This window comes from Cryptotermes secundus, unplaced genomic scaffold (assembly GCF_002891405.2).
Source record: "Cryptotermes secundus unplaced genomic scaffold, Csec_1.0 scaffold79, whole genome shotgun sequence".
In the NCBI taxonomy this organism is placed as follows: domain Eukaryota; kingdom Metazoa; phylum Arthropoda; class Insecta; order Blattodea; family Kalotermitidae; genus Cryptotermes; species Cryptotermes secundus.
This window is the reverse complement of record NW_019741974.1, coordinates 1,171,695-1,180,091: the sequence shown is the minus strand read 5'-3', so window position 1 is coordinate 1,180,091 and position 8,397 is coordinate 1,171,695. Positions and strand designations below refer to the sequence as shown.

The window sequence follows — 8,397 nt, the reverse complement described above, 5'->3', positions numbered from 1 at the left end:
TATTCTTTCTAAATATTTATATTTTACATTTCTCAGTTCTCAATAACAACTTAAATTTATGTTAATGAAATTATTATCATTATTAATTTGTTCGTTTGTTTATTTTTCTGCATTATTGTGTTTTTCCTCCAGTGCTTGCCCGTAATTTGCCTTGACTTTATGTTGTGTTTGTCCAGTATGTACCTACTTTTATCTACACTGTGCTTTGTCTGTAATTGGCCTTGTGGCTGTTGACTAGGCATGTAAATAATAAATAAATGAATTTAAATTAATTGTTATTGCGATGGTTAATATATTATCAACAACGTGAAATTAAGAATTTCTTGAAATAAGAATGTGAAACGTTTTCTACCAGCGAAATAATGGAAATACAATGATTTATTTAATTGAAATACTAATGATCTGAAACATACAATTGAAATCTTATACAAACAAAAATTTATTCTCATCCGCGTACTCGGATTGCTGGTGTTCTTCAACTGAAGTCGCAGAAGTAAACAGAATGCTAATAAGCAGTAGAGATATTACACAACATAAGATATATGTTACGTTTTCATACATATAACCTTATAATTTAAGTATAACAAGCCTGTGGCAATTATATGAAAGAGACACAGTGATCATGTAAGACTGGAGCTCACCCTACTTCCCGAACACACTGATGCTTAGATAAGGGTGAAACTGAAGAAAGCAGTCTTTTGGGATTTGGCACCGTGCAGATGTGCTATTAACCGACGTTTCGGAGGAACGTATCGCCTCCATCTTCAGGGTAGAAGGAGAAATATAAAAAATCCGCAAGCGAAGAGACCGTGAGTACCGGTAGCGGTAACACCCAACCAAAGGAGATACAAACCCTCACTAAGTACGTTCTCTCCGTATCTTATTAAAAAGAAAGACTAAAACTTGATATATTTGTTATCTTTATTAAAATGTATGTTACGAAATAATATAGCCACTAACCTCTCTTCCGGCCAACCCGCTTGTGCAGAAGGGCCAACTCTTCGGCATCAAGATCGTCTGTTGATAAAAGAAATACTTTGCCAGAAGATTCTTTTAACAGAAAAATAGTGTGTTTTGCCTTACATTTAAATATTCTAATTTGTAGTACTCTGGAGCAATTACATATTGTCTCTATGGTAAGGGCATGCAGGAGTGCAATGTATGACATAAACTCCGTCCTAAGTGCAACAATTTATTTTAGTGTTTTTGTCTTGTTTCTTCTACACTACATGTTTCGACCGTAAATGGCCATCATCAGGTGTATTTCTCTCACGCAGCTGTTACACTGCACACAATTTAAAATTTAAAAACACCAGCTTTCTTAATTGTTCATTTCTCCGTTGTTAATAGGTCCCGATATATCAGAATCCCCTTGCTGATATTTGTCAGATATGTATAAAATCTTTGTTAATTTACATACGTCAATTTGATTTCTGAATTTTGGTATTTTTAAAATCTTCCATTTAAATTTGATTGTGTAAAGTACCATCAGTCTCATATGATGTGTAAGAGCTGCAAGAACAGCATGAATCTGGCGCTGAACCCAGGACGACACGTGCTCATGACTGGACAGTGAAATTTACAAGCACGCACTCACACACACACACACACATTTGTGTTAACAGAAGAATTTCAAGGCAACGGAAGTTAGTTACAAACAATTTATAGGTTCGCCTTTTGTAATATAAATATACAGAATTGCCATAAAATCTTCACCACATTACGAACATTCGAAACATAAAGTACAAGAGATAGAAAGAAAAGGCCTGTGTTGTGTTTCCAACTGTTACCAGTACTGCTAAGCATTCGACTTTTTGAGTTTCTTCTTCAAACGGTGGAAACCGTTTTTCAATATCTCTTGTATTTTGGTGTTTAGGAATATTTGTAATATGGTGACAATTCAATGGCCATTCTGTGCATAAATAGCGGAACTATTTCTTCAGCCAACCAGAAAATATCCCACTTCAGCGAGAGTGGTTTCCATTATTGTTTAGTATTCGGAAAATGCTCGGTTCAGTCGGGCTGGGGACATGATATCGTTTACAGGGCTTCCGTAGTTTTCCTTACATCGACCAGATTATTCTAGGATTTTGCCTTAACCTCTTCCATGCCTCTGACCGCGCGGCCACTGTGATCGGCAATGTTAGAAACATATTAACAGAATAAGTTTACAGTAAATAAATCTGACCGTCTCTCTGGTATTGTGGTTAGAGTTCCTGGCTACAGATTCAGAGGTCCGGGTTCGATTCACGACTCTACCAGAGTTTTTCTGAGAAGTACTGGGTGTGGGACAGGGTCCAGTCAGCCTCGTAATGATAATTGAGGAGCTATATCAAGTAAATAGCGGCTCCGTCTAGAAAACCGAAATTAACGGCCGTGAGGATTCGTTGCGCTGACCACGTGACACTCTCTATCCGCTAAACTCGGCACTAACTTCGCCGAGAAGCGGCGGTTGCTCGGTCGGTATAGTTCGCTTGCGAACTAAAACCACGGAGTTTGTTCTATTTTTTCTTTTTGTAAATGAATCCGGCATGGAAAGTATTAAAATATACCTCATTCCACATCTTTACTAACTCAGCATTCAAAATCATCTTATGATTAGAACTACAAGTTATAACTTACGCAGCTAAAGACGTGCTGATAATTGAGTCGAGACAGATACGAGCAAGTCTGAGTTGTAAGACTTCTAAGCTATGTTTTCACAGCTCAGAAAAGAGGCATTATAACGCAGAAGACCACACTCTTCATAGTCACCGCTGTGTTAACCTCAGATCCAATATGTCTGCATTTTTGTGGAAGACTTCTTGACACTCTGCTCGGTTCTAAGGTGGAGACTGTGTCTCTTGAGACCTCTCGTTGCTATCGTCACTTAAAATAGATCTCAGCTGATCCTTTATAAAAAGTAAAAAAAAAAGTAAAGCTATCCCTGTAACAGGCCGTGAAGGCCCATAGGGTTGTGAGACGTTGAGGGTCCCACATTATCTAGACAATCGGCTCAAAGATGGCGGTAAGATTGTCAGCCATACGCGCCGGCCGCGCTTTACTCCCCAGGAAAATTATTTAATTAATTCCTGGTACTCATTTCTGTTAGAGGCTGAGTAAACGCCAGGGCCTAGTGCGGCTGGAAGGATCATCCTTCACTGGTTTTTCCTTCTCGCTGTAACTTCCGCAGTAAGCACAGTTCTGATACGTCCCGTTCATATTACACGTAGATGCTGCTGTTTCATTATTTTCTGTCTTTATCCTTAGCAGACGTATGTTGGTTTCTCGAACTGTAACAAACACAGCAATCAAGGAGGAGAATATTCTCTATTCATAAAGATTCATTTTGTGGACAGTCGGTAATATTTCCACAATTTACCTCTTCACAAAGTCGATTAATAACGCCGGTAAATAACAACCGGTTATTTTTAGAGCAGCGAAGTTTCCCTTAACGAAGACCCTTAAAAGAGAGACATGATTAGGGTGGTAAGAACGGGAAAATAATTTGGGGGTGCGGCACAGAACACATGAATTTACACTTTGTCTGTTACTTTACGATGCTACCACTATCTTCTATATGCACAGTGTTGAACAGCAAGATGACTGCTGAATTGCGAGACTAATTGTAAATACTGTGACATGTCTGCAGAACGCCAGAATTTTGAGACAGCCGTTGCTAGGAAACAGCTCCGTAAACATGATCATTGGTAGACAATGGCATAACAAACGCGTCAAATTAGGCATGATTTGCTTTGTAAAGCCTACACTGACAGAAGAACTGTATATAGCGCAAAAGCAAGAATTTTCAGTACCACGCTGCATGTGTGATACGTACACTTAACAAAGGCGAAGCCTATTCACAAGAGATAAACCCATCCTCTCGTCAGATAGGACAATACAGAAGGACTATGACCGCAAGGGTTCAGTTCAAGGAAAAAATTTGATCGTTACTTCAAGGGGCTTGGCGCCAAGACGAACTGATGGGCGGTAAACCGCCAGGAGTAAAGTAATTCTGGCTTCGACAGATAGACAAGGGCCAGCAGCAATTCAGGTAGACAGGCAGGCAGGCAGACAGGCAGGCAGGCAGTGTGTTCCACATAGGCAAATAAGCAAATGTCTTACAGTAAAAAAAATGGTCTTGGGCCCAAAATTGAGTTTAACACCAAGAATGAATGGCCAACTAATCGCCGATCGTAACACGGCTTTCACTTTCATTTTCACGTTTAATTTCGCTTGTCAGTTTTGATATAGTAATTAGAAGAGTAGGAGGTTGGTGTGAGATGGTCGCCAGCCTGCGAGGACATTAGTCCGGTACCGTAGAAACGTCCGCACCTGGAAGATAGCGTAGTAAAGACTGTGATTGAGAACACTAAGTTTTGTGTGACATTGATTTGTGGAGTGTAGTCACGAGCTGTATGAATGTCCAATAAATCCGATTATAATCCAAACACCGTCTATAGCCAAATATCACGTGACAATATGAAGAAACGAAGACTCAATACAGTGGTTATATTAAGATCACGTGTTTTTGACATGGCCACTAACACAGTTCTATTAAGGCTAACAGGGAAGATTAAAATAAAAATGTTGTAGATGGTAAGAGAACAGAGGTAATAATATTACGTTCACTTTTATATTTTTGCCTTGAACAAAGTAATTAAGAAGTGGTGTTCACAATATGAAAGAATGTAAAATCAAGTTCTGAATATATAGGAAAAATGTCATTGCATGAAAAGCCAATATTGAGGATCTGGAAGCATGAAAACTCATAATCATAATCTGCCTTAAGCAGAACACATTCTTCATTAATATATTTACACGTAAAAGTAAAAAGAAAAAAGTAAAGCTATCCATCTAACAGGCCGTGAAGGCCCATAGGGTTGTGAGACGTTGAGGGTCCCACATTATCTAGACAATCGGCTTAAAGATGGCGGTAAGGTTGTTAGCCATACGCGCCGGCTGCACTTTACTCCCTAGGAAAATTATTTAATTAATTCTTGGTACTCATTTCTGTTAGAGACTGAATCGAACCCAGGACCATAGTGCGGCTGGAAGGATTAGGTATACGTACACGTAAACACATGAATTCTGATCCTTACATATTCTCTGCTTGTAGTCTTGGTGAGTTTTGGGACTGATAAAAGTGTTGCGGAAATTTCGTGCTACCCCAATCGATTGGGCCTAACTGAGTAGGTTTTGTAAGATTCGAAGTTTTTACGGCGATGACTAAGAAGACTGTGGGGCAGTGTGGGTATTATATAAACCGACGTTTCAAAGAAACGTACCGCTTCCATCTTCAGGGTAGAAGAAAATAAATCCGCGAGCGAGAAACCAGTGTGAGCAAGTGGCTACAGGTTTTACCTGTAGACGGAGACAGAATCCAGTCTCCGAAACGTTGTGTTTTGAAAAATATATAGGACGGTGTTTGTAGATAAAGACAGGAAGATGCATAATGCCCTGAAACATAATCTTTCTACATTAGTCCCATTTAAGAATTCATTTACAGATGATTCCTGTGGTCTGAGCCTCTGTGATGCATGGGCTTGAATGTTCTTCAGGTAAGGAATAACTGTGAATGTTATCTTGATTCGCTTCTATGTGGCGTTTGGAGGGGTGAATAGAGAATCTAAAATAACGTGTGGTTTAATAGACTCTATTCCAGTTCCTCTAAAACCTGACGTCACATTTACAGACCTCCCTTCTCTCTTTATAACTTTCCCAGGTGATACCAAACTCTGCAACAACTTTTCGTCTCTGGGGATGTGTTGTCCAGTGTTTTGAAACTTCATCACAAACTGCTTCAGAACGTATTTTTCGAAAGAATGCAAGTGACGTGTCTTGTTACTAGACAAACAAAATAACATAATATTCTATTTGAGGTTCACACAGCGGTGATTATGACGAAACTTATCTTATAGGGTAAAACAAGTAGTCAGGTGAAAGTCAACGGACGTTTCGGAGGAACACATCACCTTCATCTCCATGCCATTTTCTTTTCTGGCTTACTCTTTGAATATCCTTGCTGCGTGCTTCACTCTAATTTCTTACTTGGCTTATTCTTTTATCTTGAAGATGGAGGCGTTATATTCCTCCGAAATGTCAATTGACTTTCGCCGGACTGCACGGCCTCATATCCCAGAATACAAAACTCTTCAAAATAACACAACACTATTCTCGTATGTAGTGTCAGGAAAGCCTAGCCTGTCTCGCCCGTCTGAAATCAAGAGTGCATCTCATTTCACAGAAGTTGAATAGCTCTATCATCCCGTTGAAGCTCACAGTAGCATATCGTTTACTCAGTGTGGGTTTTAACATTTGCCCTTAAACAAAACCTTGTGTGGGATCATGTGACCTACAGCGTGTTCACGCCCTACAAAGGTAATGACTTCAACATGTTCAGAGGCCATTAAATGAAGATTAATTAAATCACTTTTAGTTTATTTTAATCATTTTGCTGATGGCGAAATGAAAGCCTAAATGCCCTGTTTTCCACAGTGTAGATAAATTCGAATTTTCCTGTAAAGTAATAATCAGCCGTAAGTGTATGAATCTTCTAAAATTAATCTCTTTAAATTGTTATATAAATTTAATTACTACTGTTGGGTACAAAGAGGAGCTTCATAACTTGTACTCTTCTCCAAGTATAATTAGAATGATCAAGTCAAGGAGGATGAGGTGGGCAGGGCATGTAGCACGAATGGAGGAGAAGAGGAATGCATACAGGATATCTGTGGGAAGCCAGAAGGAAAGAGACCACTGGGAAGACCAAGGAGTATGTGGGTGGACAATATTAAAATGAATCTGAGAGGTAGGATGGGATGGTATGGATTGGATTGATCTGGCTTTGGATAGGGACCAGTGGAGGGCTCTTGTGAACATGGTAATGAACCTTCGGGTTCCATAAAATGCTGGGAAATTCTTGAGTAGCTGCAGAATTTGCGGCTCCTCCAGAAGGGCTCAGCTCCATGAGTGAGTGAGTACTGTTGGGTACAAAATCTGCGCACTTCTTCCAGCGATATTTGGATGGCGCTTTAGGAATATTATCAACCATTTAAGACCAGCCTTTTGCTCAGATATTCTGATAGTGTGGTAAATATTAGGACTTGACGACTGAAAGCAGTAATAGTGGAACTAGAAGCGGCGTATACGAGGCTGAGGTAAACATGCAACAATACACGTAGAGGAACTGTTGGATACGATGTTTTCTGTGGTTCTCAGCTAGGTTATGTCGCGAGGAACAACCAGTAGGACATTCTGAGATGGGAATCGCGGTTATTAGTCTGAGTTGCGAGTCAGCAGTAGCAGTCCGTGGTTGGCAGTGAGAAATTTCCATTGTTAGCATCCGCTACCTAACAACGACTAGTGACGAGAGAATAAGAAACAAACAAGTTTGTGTTCGCTGTAATTGTAATGATTTCTAGAGTATGTAAATTAACAATATTGTTGTAATAATTTGTAGTTACGAGTTATAAGGTCCCAATAAATCCATTTATCAATCCAAACCCCGGATCTAGTCACTAACACGTGGCAATATCGTTGTTCCTAAAAATACGTGAATCCAACTAACTTTTATTAATTTATTTATTTATTATTTATTTATTTAACTCTTTTACGCGACATTAGTGTGATTTATTAATGTTCGAATTGGTATGACGTAAGACTTTGAAGAGGACATGTGTCCTCTTACAGTTTTAATTGCGACCCAATCTGTGAAAGGTACCTACAAGAAGATGAATCAGCCACACACATCTTGTGTGATCGTGAGGCTATAGCTTACCTAAGATATCGCCACCTGGGCCAGTTCTTCATGGAACCATGTGACTTTTATGACGCCCCCACAAATAAAGTCCTACATTTCATCTGAAGTGTCGAATTATACCCTGTCTTATCCGGAGTTCAAACAGGGAGGTATCCTTGGGCCTATGCTATACTCCATATATACGGCTGACTTGCCAGAAACCGGACAAACAATGCTTGCCACCTATGCGGACGACACAACAATACTAGCGTCTCATGAGAACCCTATTGAAGGATCCCGGATACTGCAAACAAACTTAGACCAATTCGAAGAATGGCCACAGAGGTGGAGAATTACGGCCAACGAAACTAAATCCGTGCACATCACCTTCGCTTTGAGACATGGAACCTGCCCTCCGGTACTATTAAACGGAACATACATACAAGAGGGATCAATCAAATACTTAGTCCTTCACCTGGACAGGCGGTTGACCTGGCGCACACATATTCTCGCCAAAAGAAAACAAACGGACATCAAATTTAGTCAGATGCATTGGCTAATTGGCAGAAAGGCAGAACTGTCTACCAAAAATAAACTCCTAGTTTACAAGACAATACTGAAGCCTATTTGGACTTATGGCACATCATTATGGGGAACTGCAAGTACATCCAATATAG

The 8,397-nt window shown here is 39.7% G+C and overlaps 1 protein-coding gene across 1 annotated transcript in view; it reads right to left on the bottom strand.

The window, feature by feature from the left end:
• LOC111872798 (pyrokinin-1 receptor) overlaps positions 1-2,709 on the bottom strand; it is a 188,410-nt gene extending 185,701 nt beyond the window's left edge. Inside the window, exons 1-2 of the mRNA XM_033754840.1 lie at positions 2,623-2,709; positions 961-1,017 (exon numbers count right to left, since the gene is read on the bottom strand). The gene's annotated coding sequence lies outside the window, so the exon portion shown is untranslated. The remainder of the gene's footprint in view (positions 1-960; positions 1,018-2,622) is intronic.
• Positions 2,710-8,397: the final 5,688 nt, after the last annotated feature.